A 14,681-nucleotide genomic window follows, 5' to 3' on the forward strand; every position below is an offset into this window, starting at 1 on the left:
GTGGGCTAGCTTTTAATCCATGATTTTGGGCTCCAGTGGTCGACATAAGCCATTGTAAGAAACACTTGAAACAAGATTGTCAAGTTGAAGGCTACTGAAATTGAACCTATGTGACTTAAAGGCAAAGTATCTGTTCAGGGTGGAGGGCTTTAGAGCAGCAATAATGCACATGTGAGCAGGAAAAGCACTTGAGGCAAAGGATGTGTCTACCTCTGCAGCAGTGTTTTGGCTGACATACTGTGACAAAGGGTACTTAAAGGCTTCTAAGCACATGCCATGCTAGCTTTACAGATGCCCACTGTGGCGCACAGTCTTCCTTATCTAGGAAGGTGAATTGACAGCAATCTTTTCATGATCAGCCGCGGGGATCCATCACCACAGTTGATAAACAGAGCTGCTTATTGCAAAATATGCCCATGTTACCATGCTGAAACCAAGCTGTAGATATTAGTGGAGCACTGCTGACTTGCTTTAGTTGAAGGTCTTGCGTATAGGTTGCTTATGCAGCTCACCTTTTCTCATTTTGAATGCTTCATCCCTGGCTCAGAGGGTTTTGGGTTGTACTCTGCATCATGATCTTAGCTGTAGTGGTCATTCAGGAACAGTGTTATCTCTTGAGACCATCAATATCCAGGGATTTAATCTACATTCATTGCTATTCCTGACTGCAGGAAAGAAGTAGGGTGGATTTTATAAGAGGAGACACTGCTTCTGTCAGAGTAAGCATTAGGGTTGCTAGAGTAATTGGACATGTGCAACTTACCTATATCAACATTGAGGCCCCCCCCGCCCAGATTTTGTTCGGTAGCTACAGTCAGATTCTGCATTGGCAAGGTCCAAAAATAGTTCAGATTTCAAATACTTTGTTGTCATTAATTTGTAAAAGGGCACAGTGTATTGTACTCTTTCACCAGTCAAGTTCTAAGCAGACTCATCTGGGGATGAATTTGGAAATTCTGGAAAGGGCTTTGCCAGCGTTCTGGAGGCTCAATGCATAACAATTCCTCTGATTTGCTCTGTAGCTAAATCTTAAGCCAAAGAGTTCAACAGCTTCTATTACTTTGGGACTAATCTGCAGTGATTAAGTTAAAAGAGTAGTTGCTTATCAGGATCCAAGTGGCTTTGTGTTCCCTCTAACTGTGGTCATTGCTTGAAGAATGATCATGTAATCTCATTAATAAAATGATTAATAGATACCAACCTGGTTTTGGGGGTGAGCAGTAAGGCTGGGATGAGGGGGAGGCTGAGGTTGGACAGCAATGGCGGGAGGGAGGGGACCGGGGTCACCGGAAATCTACTGCCAACTCTAAATGCAGGAGCAAAATATAAGAACAGTATAAACCCCCTAGTTCCCTAGAGAGGCCTAGTCAGAGGGAAACCTGGTGTCCATCGCGGGCCCTGTAATATTCTGGACCTCTGTTACATACTGAAATAAAAGTGACTTAATGCCAGCTTTTATTTTAGAAATGCTATTGAAACACTTTTTAAAAGCAAAATAAAACCAAGAGACACATGATGAGTATGAAGCAGTTATTAGTAAAAGTATACTGATCCAGGATTAAAATACTTTATTAAGTAGAAAGCAAATCAATATTAATACTGAGTAAAAATTCAGTCACCAAATTAAAATCAGCTCTAAGCAATCCTAAGCTCTACTATAGTAGGCAGAATACAAAGTTTTGCTGTAAATCTCACCTACATTATTATATTGAACACTTGGATTAATGATCTGAATCTTTTGGTTGTTTCATACTCAGTTCAAAGGGTTATTTTCGCAGCCTTCCAGTACTTAAAGGGGGCCTACAGGAAAAGCTGGAAAGGGACTTTTTACAAGGGCGTGTAGTGATAGGACAAGGGGCAATGGATTTAAACTGAAAGAGGGCAGATTTAGATTAGATTTAAGGAAGAAATTTTTCACTCAGAGGGTGATGAGGCACTGGAACAGGTTGCCCAGAGAAGTTGTAGGTGCCCCATCCCTGGAAGTGTTCAAGGCCAAGTTGGATGAGGCTTTGGGCAACCTGGTGTAGTGGAGGGTTTCCCTGCCCATGGCAGGGGGATTGGAACTAAATGATCTTTGAGGTCCCTTCCAACCCAAACCATTCTATGATTCTATGATTTTGGTTGCCCTTTTGCTTTGATGAAGAGTGTATTTTTAAAATCTGCGTTACATTTGTACACAGGACAAGCACAGCACTAGGTTTTCACTTTTGCACCTTAAAAATTATGAAAGAGATTACGTTGCCCACACGACAGGTTAAAACAAAAGATGAGAGGAGTTGTTCCACGAGGAAGAAGCTTTGCTTCCTGGGTGTTTGTGCCCTCTGTCTCTCAAGCATCAGCTTCCTAAATTCTCTTCCTGTTTGACTGAGCGAGCAGCTGGCCTTAGGTGTGCTGACTGCCCTGCTGTTTGCTGCCCGCACGTTGGCCAGCTGGCCAGCACCGCATGGCATACACAAGGTGCTGGCTTCTGCCTGCTCGGTCCCACAGCAACACTGGCCCCATGCCTCTCCCTTGCCAGGTTAAAAGGAAGGCATAGAAACCTCACCTCTCACCTCTTTGAAACCTCCCCTTCTCAGTCAGTTCTAGCAGAAATAGACCACTGGTTTGCAGTGTTATTGTGGGAACTAATAGTTGGGCGAACAACTTAATCGCTGGCGCTTTGTGCCCTTGGGAAACCAGACTAAGGAACGAAAAAGTAAGAAAGAAGATACTAAAAATACAAGGACAGTGCGAGCTCTTCAGTCCTCAGAACCTTCTGCACGCTTGTGTAGTACGGGCTAGAAGTGCAGAGCAGATGTGGCACTGTTTTGCTGGCATACTGCTTTCCACTAGGAGGGATTTTTTTAGTCTGGAGATGGAAGATGATTGATTAGTCAGCTACTGAAGGAGCTTTTAAAATGTTGATGCAATGACTTGCTTTTCCCCAAGTGATAGCTGCTGATATTCTGAAGCAGCAATATTCCCTCAGGTTGCTTGCTGACCCATAAGACGAGGCTTTTCTGCCTCACCCTTGAATTTTGTGGGTTGCCTTGCACTGTTTCCCTTAGGGCCAGGCATCTTTGTCCAATCAAGCTTGAATTAGGTCACTGTTAACTAGTGTCAACTTGGAGGAGTCTTGCTGAAGCTGGCAGTCTAAAAAAAATTAAATATTTTCCATGCCACAAAGACTATTGGTCTGTGACCCACCAAAATATCAAAAATCCAGATGCATAAGACCAATTCTGATGAAGTTGGCATAGTCTTATCTGGGTCAATTGTCTTAACAAGACATTATGTCACCAGTTAGGGGAAAATACAATCAAAACCCCCTAAAAATAACTAATGGGAAAAACCTTGCACAACAAAGCCAGTTGCACAGCATTTGATCACCAGAAAAATAAAAATAAATTCAGACTCATGATATATTTAATCATCTGTATTTGTTCCTCTGCTAATCTAAAAACAGGCAAATGTTCTTTTTCTTCTTGGAAACAAGGCAATTCCGGAAAACTTCATATTTTAGGCAGCTCTTCAAACAGCTTTTCTCCTAAAACTTAAATTTTGTTATTTGTTAGGAGGAAAGCCATTGGAATGAAAAAAATTTGAATTGTATATCAGCTCCTTTACCATACCAACTATGTTGAGGAGGACTGTTCTCTGGGCTCTCAGAATAGGCACCAGAGGAATATACTTTTTGTATTTTGTCACAGAAGGAGAACTTGGATTTCTTGGATTTTACTTAAGCCATGTAAGCTGCCATTTTGTCCCAGAAGAGGAGTGGCAGCTCTGTAACAGCAGTAGCAAAAAGAACCCAAGGAAGAAACGGAAAGGCAGAGAGATCTCCAGATATGTTTATTATGTGTGTGCAGGGAGCATCCTGCACGTGAAAATATTTTGCGGTGGTGATGTCTGAAGCCTTCAAAAACACTGCTCCATTAGGACAGAAGTTATCTAGGCATTCTCAGCCACCAACTTCCACGTCTTTTGTATGAAAAAGCCATGGAGGGAAAAAATTGAGGAAGGACTACTCCAAAATATGGTGTTGAATCCAACCACTTATGGAGTTTTTTCAAGACTGGCCTGGATTTGAGAGAGAAATAAAAAAGCAATGCAGTGAGAGGGCTGCAAAGAGGGTCTCTAAGTCTGTGATGCTGCGAAAACACAAAAAGATCCTGTGGTCCTTCATCACAGCAGTGTCCAGAAAACCCAAGAAGTTTTCATTGAGGGGATATCTTTGAGGAAGGAGATGAAGTAAAGCATTTCAGATGCCTTGGAGTTCTTCAGAATCTCGAAAATTGTTGTTTGAAGCTTTTTTCTTTTGCTAAGTGGATTAGAGATTTGGTTGGATTAGGACCTTAATAAATACCTACAGCGTTTGTCTTTCATCTGTGAAATGTTTGCCTGCTTTTAAATAGACTATTCTTGTTTGCTCCAGTGTTGTCATGTTGATGTGAAACTTTGGAAACAGGAATTCTGCCCTTAATTCAATAAAAGGATTTGGAAACCTGAAGCTAAAACTTGCCTCAAATGTAACTGGTATAAATCCAGAGTAGCAGGACTTTATTTCAGTGCTGGAGAAGCAGCAGGAGACTAGCTCCTTGACAATTTTTGATGTCTGGATGACTTGTTTATTTGCCTCATGACAGTTTGCGGTAGTGTAGCTATTATTTTTAAAGCTCAGCCCTGGCCAGAGGGCAGCCGTTCTATTCCACGCGACGGGGAAACCCAGCGGTACTTCTCTGGGCAGGAGACAGTTCGTTCCTCTGGGGAGCAAAGGACCGCTAGCTACTGCAGTGGTGAATGGAGGGGCGAAGCCTGGCCATCTTTGCTAGTCCGGCAGCTGTGCAGTTGTTAAACAAGAGCCAGTCTCGTGAAACAAGAGCGGATCTCATGAAATCCATAGGTGGCACCGGGTCAATGGGGTGCAAGGAAAGGTGCAGTGCAGCCATGGTCCTTCCCAATGCTGCGCACCACTGCTGGTGTTCCCCGCTCTGCTTTTCCTTTGCGGAGTGGCTTGGGTGGCCCGGTGTGCGGACACGCCGCTGTGTGTGCGGTGGGGGAGATGCCATCTGCTCTGTAACTGTAAACAGAGGAGTCATAAAACCCGCTCCCCATCACTCTGGCTATCCTTTGGATGCTGTTAACTGATGAACAATTCAAAGGTGGTAACTCGATGATGACAATTTATTGCAGCAATTTATAACTTCAGTCATGTACAATTAACAACCTACAGGCAATAGGAGGGCAATGATGAAAATTTACTGCAGCCATTTGTCATTTATATTGGTGGCCAGAACAAAGTATGTCAAGGCACAAAGACAGGCCACAGACCAGGCAGCGGGAGCTGGCTGACAGCTTTGCGGGCGAGGAGGTCCCCAGCTCCAAGTGCTGGCATGCCAACCCCTTTTCACTCCTTCTCCCGTGAGGGCACAGCCACACGGGTTTTTTGGGCCTGGTCATGGACCAGCGTGATGCGGAAGGTTTCCCACTGCCTACAAGGCTAAGGTGGAAGCTGCCGGTGAGACTGTCAGGACCTGCTATCGCAAGGTGGGGTGCGAGATGGAGCAAGGGGCAGAGGAGATGTGAGAGGTGCTGTTGAATGAAGGGGTCACCACGGCAGGACTGGCCCATGGTCTGAGGGTGCTGTTTAGCAGGACGGGCTGAGCTGGCTGGCTCCTGGCAGGCTGGCACAGCAGTTGTGCCTGCTCCCTGTCTTTCCCCTGTTCCCACTGCCCAGTCTGCAGGGCAGGGCTACTTGCCCGTCCTCGCCAAGAGGTGGTAATGAGGCACAAACCCAGAAAAGATTTTTCTGATGGTATAGTGACCCACATTGGTTCGTTGTGGGCTCAGGTGAGTGCTTGTCCTGGTTTTGGCAGAGATAGAGTTCATCTTCTTCTTAGAAAGAAGCATTGAGGCAGGGTTTGAAGCAGAGAAGGAAGCATTGGAGCAGAGGGAGAAAGACCCCTGCCCTTTTTGGTGGCAATGAGACAGGGGACCATCTGCGGTGACTGGAGGTGAGACAGTCCCAAGCCTGCTTCCCAGCTGCTTGGGGAAGGGGCAGGGTTGTTCCCGCTCCACAGGCAGAGGTCTGTTTCCAAGGGCATTATTGACAGTCTCTTTGTAGAGCGGAGATTAGCTCAATAATGAATGCCTCAGAATAAATCAATGGTGGGACAGCTCCTGGACCTGGTGATTTTCCACCCTCTGCAGCTTCTAGGTAGCAGGCTAGCACAGGCTGCAGCCCAGCAGGGACAGCAGGGCATACTTCAGCTCCACCTTGGAAAGCGCTTGAGGAGCTCACCTGCTTTTGCTTCAGTTCAAGAGTGTGGCCTTTTTTCTTCAAGGTACATCTCAGCAGCATTTTACATGTCCTCCAGGCTGGCGTTTTTGCTTCAAGGAGTCGTATAGTTTACCGACAGGGCTGTTCAGATGCTGTTACTCACTCTTCAACACTACTCCATCCTTTGTCATTGTATCTTTCTGTATTTGTGATGATGGGACTGGTTTTCATCCACCTGATGAAGACAACTGGTAGCTTGCAGTGTTTATTTCTGCTCTCATAAAATCTTTTAAAAGAACTGTATTGATCTTTAAAAAAGAGAATTACAAGGTCATAAGACAATTATGGCATGCTGAATTGTGCAGCGTACATCATTACTGGAGAGGTCAAGTCCTACAAGTGAAGGTGATTCTTAGATCTGGGGCATAATGATAATTGACCGTGCTGCATGTAACATCTCATAGGGTGATATAAATTAGTATGATCTATTGTTTATCTTTTAAGAATCCTGTTTTTCCAGCCACCACAGCCATAAATTACAAAAAGAGTCCTGTCCCAAAAGCCATATTGTGGCCGTCTGTTCATATGACAAAAGAGCAGGTGGGAAAGAGCAATGAGAAAGGAGGGAGGCAAAGGATTTGAAAGGACACTGATCAACCCTACTGTCTACCTGCCCCTTGTCAGCTGATTTATAAACATAAACAGTTGTTCAGCCTCCTTTTTTTTCCACAGAAGGCTCTGTCGATACAGCCTCTAATTGTCTTCTTTTCTTTTTTTTTGATGCCAGACCAGGACAGCAGTAGACGAATTGGTACTGGACATGCATAGAAAGGAAGAAGCAAAGAAGGAACCAGAAGGTCCATGCCAGAGTGGAGAGTAAACAGGGAAAATGTTCTGTGATTGTGAGAGAAAGATGTCAAATGACAGGCTGAACAGTTTGAGCAAATGGAGGTGTTATTCTCCGTGTAATTTTTAATAGCTGATGATTAAATAAGAAGAAAGAGAAGGCAGGCAAGAGTACTTTACTATTAAAAGGGATAAGGAGGAAAAATTGTGTGATCTCCTAGGACGGATCACACACACCCAGAGCTAAACTTGTCACAACAGAATCAAGTTGATTCATGAGTTTGTGTGCTGCATGTAATTATACCTTATTTGAAAATAATTTAAAAAAAAAAATTTAGAAAAGAATGGTCTCCAGGTTCAGCCGCACTGCTCTTGCAGAGCTAAATCCTGCCCAAACTAGGGAGGAGGAAACGTTGCTGGAAGGCCCTGAGTCGCAGGGCTCCTCCTGGCCAAACCAAGATTCCTCGGGATGGTTGAGGCAGTACGTTCTAGAAACAAAAACACACCCGGGCCCTCCTCCAAAGGCAGCTGTCGTGCTAGCAAGCCTAATAAAGTAGCCACCCCCCCAAAACCACATGCCGCGGTAAGCTCTTGCGTGAGCTTGCCCACATGGTGAGCTGGTCCTCTGTGCTAGTGCTTTCTTGAGCTCGGAGAACCTGATCAGCTACGCAGGCCGGAAAAAGAGGCCCCCTACATCTGCTGAACAGCACATGATAGGATTTAGCCAAAAGATGACTTAATTTCTGTGGAAATAGCCTGATTTTTTTCCAAAGTGGCTGAGCCCCACGCACATCCTACTGAGATGAGGGGAGGGGGGAAGATGCAGGCGCTCAGCCTTGCTGAAGACCGCTGCGAAGGGCTGTGCTCCTCAGTGTGATGAGGAGATGGGAAGGGCTGTCAGGTCCCGTACGTCTCGCAGGTGTACTTTTTCTTCTCGCAAAATTCAGCCGTGGCTGAAAGGATCCAACAAAATCTTTTCTGACGCAGAGACAAAGTGGGGAAACTTCAGCCTGAGCAGAGAATTGCTCAGGAATGTAGGAATGGGTGATAATGGGATTCAAAAAACCAACGTTGCAGCTTGAAGTGAAACCATTGCTACCCTAGAGGCTTGTATATTCTGATCAAGAGTGGGAGGCAAATTAGGCTGGCAATACCTCTGTCTAGTCACCCCACCTGCAGAGTTTCCAAGCATGGTATTTCCGAGCTTTCTCTATTAAACTGCTGAAGTTCAGCCCTTTCAGCACTGCTAAAACCATTTCTCTCTCTCATATCCTTGGTTAAGCGATGGCTACTGATAATGCTGATCCTTCTCTGCCAGCTCCCCTTCATCTAAACCACCACTCTTAGCAATGACTTCCAGTCTAGCTGGCTGACTTACTGCCTTCAAAGCTTCTGTTTTTCCCGACTCCCTCTGTCCGGGAATGTAGCAGGAAAAAGAAGGCAGCACTGCATGGAGGGCACTGACCGGGAAGAGACACAGACAGCCCGGGCTGCCAGGAGGTGGGTGCCAGGAAGTCTTAGGAAACACCCTGATCCTTCTTCATGCTCACAGATGCTTGCATTGGACAGCCTTGATGTACCCCACCAATGGCACGGACAACAGTCTGGAGTTAACTCAGTTAAAAATGTGCGAGCCAGAGCTACCCTCTGACCCCACACGAGTTAATTGCACCATTAAATGTCAAACAGCTTTTGTTACCATCTTCTGCTGATTGAGTGCGCAGTCTGAAGGTGTGTTTTGCTTACCTACTCTATAAATTCTCACCATTTTCATCTTCCACAATGATTTCTCATCTCTTGCCTGACTTGTTTGCCTTTGCTGGTGTCATGGTTGCAGCCCTGGAAGCTCCTCAGTCTGGGTCACACGTATTTCTGAGGTGCAATTTGTTTTGCACAGCCATTGTTCTCCCATACCCTGTTGACTTACTGGGAGGGGCACCTCTACACTGAATAGCAGAGTGTTGCTCTGAGTATGAAACATGCTAATAAATAATAACCTCCTTGACCAAATGCCGGATAATTTTGTAAGCCTAGAATGGATAAACCAGCAATAGCTTGGTATTTGCTTGTCTGCTATGAGCTTATCCATTTTGCGAGTCTAGTGTGGGGTAGGCATGGAGGAGAAGTGAACATTGGGACCCTCTTTAACTCCATCTTTAGAGCTGGTTGGGTAAGTCAAAGCGCTCGTGATACCGCCCTGTGGACAGTTCTGTGCTGATCTCAGTCCATGCAACCACCTTCCTCCATGCATATTCCCTGTTGATGTTCTCCTCCGCCTTGATAGTGTGACCACAAAGATATCAAGGCAGAGGGGTACATAAACAGGGAATATGCATGTGCGGAAAGAGGAGGAGGCAGGAATGTGCACCAGAGGGAAAAGATTGACTCAACAGTGATCATGGAGCTACTCTGATACACAGATTATGGCGCGTGAGTCCACATGTCTTCTTGGAAGTGACAAAAACCAAGGGGCTCTGGCCCAGCCACCTCTACCTCTTGCCATATCATGGTTTTGGAGGTGGAGTAAAGATGTCCTGGAGGTTTAGTATCGGGGACAAGATGCTTGTGAACATGACAGGGCTCTTCTGCCACGTGTCTAAGATAGTTTTTCAGTCACTTTGCATCACATGAACGGGGAGGTCTGGATCGAGCCCAGTTTGTATGTGTGTGCTCAGGCCACCTGGCACTTTGGAGTATCCATGTTTAGACACCAAAAGAAACGTTGAATTAAATCCTGCTTTCTCCTTAGCACAGTATTGATCTTTAAATAGGAAAAGACCAAACAGTAAACCGGAAACTCTATATCCATGGAAACATGGAGCTCAGCTCCTACAACTCAATAAGCACAACAGTAATTATTTTGCTGACGTTTCTACAACTTCATAGCTTAATGCTATTAAGAGACCCTCGGCTCCTCCAGTTGATTATTATCTGTCATTTGTGGTTAAATAATACTGTCAAAAGAATATCACTGACTTAAATTTTATGTTCCCATTTCAAAAGTAACACCTACCACATCCTGCTGTATTAAGTAGTATATGAGGTTTTAAAATTAGACTGATAGACAGACAGATAGATAGATATTTTATCTCTTTTTTCCTCTCATTCACTTTTTAAATGGAGACACAAACAAGTTCTGTAGTTTTATTATAACCCTGATGAAGCCTGTTAGCTAAATTTCTTCTTTCCCTGATTGTCAGGTTAGTCTTTCACTCAGCAGTGAAGGAAGCTTTTTGTAAATTGGAAACAAAAACACTGTTTCAAAACCGAACAGGCAACGAGAATACCTCTGGCAGGACCAATTTATGCATAAAGACTGCTTTTTTACTGCAGCATCAATACTGATGGAACTGGTTTTAACAAAGAGCAGAACTGCTCCTGTGATAGCTGCTTTGGCTTATCTCAGAGTTTTGGGGAACAAGTAGGGGACCATATGAACAGGATGGGGCTGGGGTAAGTGGTTCTTAACTGAATGTGACCAAGCTTTGCATTACAGAATGTTTCATATTTTAAATTAAAGGTGTTTTACTGTATTGGATCCCATGGTATTGTTTACTTCATGAATATGCACTTATTCATATTGAGGAAGACTGTTTCATGCCACGTGTGGAACAAATTAGCTTTAGATAGAGTATCTTTCACCAGCTTTGTAATAAGTTGATGGCAGGCTAAAGACAGCGTTGGAAAACCCATACTGAATCCCGGGGAGAAGGAATGAGAAGGTCTAATTTCCTTAGCAGAGCCTGCAGGATGCTCCCTAAGTGTGACAAGTGGTACTGCAACTTGCAACACAAAGGGCTCATAAACAAAGGAACCTTTATTGCAGAAAAGTTTCCACTGCAGCGAGTTCTCAAATGGTCCATAAAAGGGCATAAATTGGCTCTTTCATTTCAGAAAAATAAAATGCCTTCCCACTTGATAGCACAAATAGTAGAACCTGAAGCCAGCTCTCGTTTAAGGTGTTTACAGGATTAGACACACACCAGGGAACGGGAGTGGAGTAGGGCAAGGGAGGAGCTCACGCCTCCCTGGCTTGCTGCCTCATGTACCTGGATCCAGAAGATCCATTCAGAATTTATGTTAAAAAAAGCACGCAAACAACACCTTAATGGTTTAAAAAGCACTGGCAAAAGAGAAGCACTGGGAAATGTGCTAGTTTTGTTGCAGCCTGACAAAAAGAGAGAAAGCCTTTAATTTTAAGAGTTCCAGAGCTCTTTTTTTTTTTTTTTTTAAGTTATTCGCATGAGAAAATAACTAGGCATTCCAACGACATCATTTGGCAGAAATTAAATCTAAGTGCTCCAATTTAAGTTTCAATAAATCAGTACTAGAATTGGCTCTGTCACTCTGTAAACTCTTGGGCATTAGCTTTTATACCCTTTTGGAACTGGCTGGCTGCACTCTTAAGCACGCTGATCATGACGCAGTGATGGTTTCATCATGACACGCTCTAATCCAGAAAAAAAAAAAAAGCAGGAGCATATTTATATTGCCCCCCCCCCCCCGAAATGGGTAGCGTTTTTAATGGTTCTGTTACAGCCTCATGAAAATAGAATAATTTGTTTAACATTTCCAGGATTTGCTTTCTTTTCTTGCTTTCTGGTTTTTTTTTAATTATTTGGAAAAATAAAAAGGCAATATGATACCACGCAGCAGCCACTGCTGTTAACATGATCTTTCTGTAATGGTGTGTGGAAAGAATGCACAACAAAGGAACTAGAAAAGCTTTGTAAATATACATTGCCCGTTTTGGCAGAGAATAAACCTGTCTGATTATCTTTCTGCTACTGCTGCAAACGATATTTCCCTTTTATTGAACAGATGCAAGGCCACTGAATCCAATTAAAGGCTTCTCAGGTGTGCCCATATGAGCAAATTTTGGATGCTGAGGTGCATGTGCATTGGCGCAGCAGGTATTTCTGTTGTGGAAGCTATGACAGCCTGGGTATAAGTGTGTGTACATTGGGGGAACTATGTGTTTTTCCAGTGTAGATGCTGTCAGAGGCTCTTAGTATCAGTGAACACGAAAAGCATTGTTGTTTCTCTAAATGTTATGGCAAAAGCATGAATGGAATTACAGCATTTCTAAATATTTTGCCTAATTAGTCTGTTGGGAAGAACTTGAACTCCACTTGTCCTGAATGTGAATGCAAAGTATTGCCTGAACCCAAAACACCCTTGCTGGCCATCAGGAAGGCCCAAGGTCAGTGTCACCAGACAGCTGCAAATCCCAAAGGACGCTTTTCACGAAACCCTCCTTCCTTGCCTTTGCATCTTTGAGGGTTTTTTGACTCTGAACCACAAGTGTCTCAGATTACAAGTCCAGGTCTTCCTCCCTGGCTTAGAAGCATGTGATACAAACAAAAATGAAGGCATAAAACATTTGAATATAAAGTAAACCAGGAAAAGATTATATCCCTATAAAACAGCTAAGCCCTATTAGGCCTAGCCCCGACAGCTGTGTTCACCTCTGCTGTGTCTGTTGGAGAGGCACCCTCTGATACATTATTCCCCAGCTTATTCAAAAGCAAAGCTTACTTTCTGTGATAGGTAAAGTAGCTGCTCTCCCACGGGAGAGAAGAGTCGGAGCAAAGGACTCCGCTGCCATTCCACAGCCATTACTGGCAGGGCTGGAAACAGTGGGGCGACAAGAGGTCAAAGGGTTTTTCTCATTGTGACACAGGTTTAAAAAGAAAAGAAAAGGTCCTTAAATGCTCTGTCTGCCTTTGGTCCACTGCTACAGGTACCAACACAGCCACAATAACGGTTAGGTAAGCCGACAGAGACATGGCCCTCTTCATAGAGAGGTCTCCCTGGGACCTTCCAGTTCTTGGGAAGCTCTGGAGGGTGATGCGAGCCCTCCTCACTGCCTTTCTGCCAACACTTGACAGCTCTGCAGAATATGGGTAGGCTTGGGTGTGTCTGAGCAAGTCCCTATACCTTTTCAGTGTAAACTTCATTTAAAGAAATCCTGCATTCAGTTGGTCAGGCACATTCTTCCCATATGCTTCACCACATCACGTCTTCAAGAATCAGGAGCCAGCAAAGGAGACATGTGGGCTGATGGGGGAGCTCAGAGGTAGGGAGAGGACATAGCAACAACATCAAAGACACTGTTGAAGCGGAGGCAGATCAGTTTGGCCTCATTCTTCCTAGGTGGGTAGATGACAGACCTCTTGCTGTTCGCACCTCTTCCTGGGACGAGCCACCTACCCTTCTTTCCAGAATGTGTCCTAGTTGATTGAGAGAGGGTCTTCTGCTATGTGTGATACTCAGAGAGTCCTGGGTGCCAAAAGCTTTTCCAGCTACCTTGCTCTGGTTGGCACTTTGATTGTCCCTTAGGTGTCCACCTGTTGCAGAAGACCTGGATAATGGTCACTTGGAGATGAATCTCACTCTTTCAGCTTGGACAGCCAATATAGACACTGGTCACTTTCAGAGCGGGGGATGCCTAGAACTCAGAAAAAAAATAGTCCCACTACTTCTTGTCCATGGGCTAAGCCTACCTGTGCAAGTGAAAGATACATGTGCTGTTGTGTGTGGTGTGCAAGTCTGCATGCACTTAAGTGTGGTGAACATGGCCTAACCTGCTGCCACCTGGTGAACAAATTAACAATCATGTCCTAATAAATTCTGTTCCCACTAGGTTAACTTCTGCCTTCCACAGCTGTTCCCCTCCCCCTCCTCTCCCTCTTGGTGCACCCAAATCCTCCCTTTCCTCTTCTCTGTTCCACCCAATCTTTTACCCTGCCGAGGAACAGAAAGTCCCAGCTTCCCATCTCCTGCTTTTGCACTTACAACTTATATCTCACCCTGCTTCTGCAAAGACCACTACCCCTCTCTTGCAGCTGAGTCCTGATCTTGCTCCCTGCCAGCCTATCTGCTGTGTAGGGCTGCCCTCCAGCCTCTCCAGGCTGAGGGTCCCACTAACTGGTGGCAGAGGCGGGCAGTGTGTGCAAGACCTGCTACCAGCTAACTGTCCCAGTGGAGAAGCCAGGACAAGGCAGCACTATCTCACTGATGGTGTAGAGCAAGATTACTGGGAAATTGCAGATTCAATATGCAGATGAAGCAAAATGGTCTCACTGAGTTCTTGGGAAGTTTTACTGCTTGCTGTGGAGGAGCTGGCTTGTTTTCCACTCACGTTTTCACATCGTAACGAGAATGGCCTGCAGGGCAGTGGAGATTCTTCCGAGTCACTTTTTAATGATCCTCTGAAAACACATGGGGTGAAGTCTTGGCACTATAGAAGGCACACCTTGCATCAAGGTGGCACACAGAGTCACTTTAAATAGTGGCCAGTGACTTCCCAGGTATGCTCCGGAGTCCCCCAGTTCCTATGCATTTAGAGAGCTAACCTCCTATAATCCATGCTGGGTGTATTAAGAATCGTGTACTGTGAAGATGGATTTGTTACACTCGAACAAATAAACACTTAGGAAATTAGCATGTTGAAAAATTCAGAAAAATGAGTGTGAGGAATCAAAATTAGTGAGGAACTAAAACTGGCAAAAATGCCTATTTAAGGGGGAAACAGCCAAGAAATCCTGTATTAGTGAAGCTTGTTAAATCAGCA

The sequence above is a fragment of the Tauraco erythrolophus genome, chromosome 1 (assembly GCF_009769465.1).
Source record: "Tauraco erythrolophus isolate bTauEry1 chromosome 1, bTauEry1.pri, whole genome shotgun sequence".
Classification (NCBI taxonomy): Eukaryota; Metazoa; Chordata; class Aves; order Musophagiformes; family Musophagidae; genus Tauraco; species Tauraco erythrolophus.